Source organism: Triticum urartu, chromosome 4 (genome assembly GCF_003073215.2).
Source record: "Triticum urartu cultivar G1812 chromosome 4, Tu2.1, whole genome shotgun sequence".
Classification (NCBI taxonomy): domain Eukaryota; kingdom Viridiplantae; phylum Streptophyta; class Magnoliopsida; order Poales; family Poaceae; genus Triticum; species Triticum urartu.
In genome coordinates, this window is record NC_053025.1 from 494,054,375 (window position 1) to 494,054,652 (window position 278).

Below are 278 nucleotides of genomic sequence, written 5' to 3' on the forward strand. Positions count from 1 at the left end.
AGAAAAGAGAGAGATGATTCTCTGATCTCTCTGGGTTGAGACGCCTTCATTGACCTTGGAGAGCCAGTCCCAGACCAGCTTAGATGTTTCCAAAGCACTCACACGGCCATACTGTCCTTTGGTCAGATGACCACAGATGATGTTCTTGGCAGTAGAGTCCAGTTGAACGAACTTCTTGACATCAGCAGCAGTGACACCTTCTCCAGCCTTGGGAACGCCGTTCTTGACGACATACCATAGGTCGACAATGGCTTCAATATGCATGCGCATCTTATTCT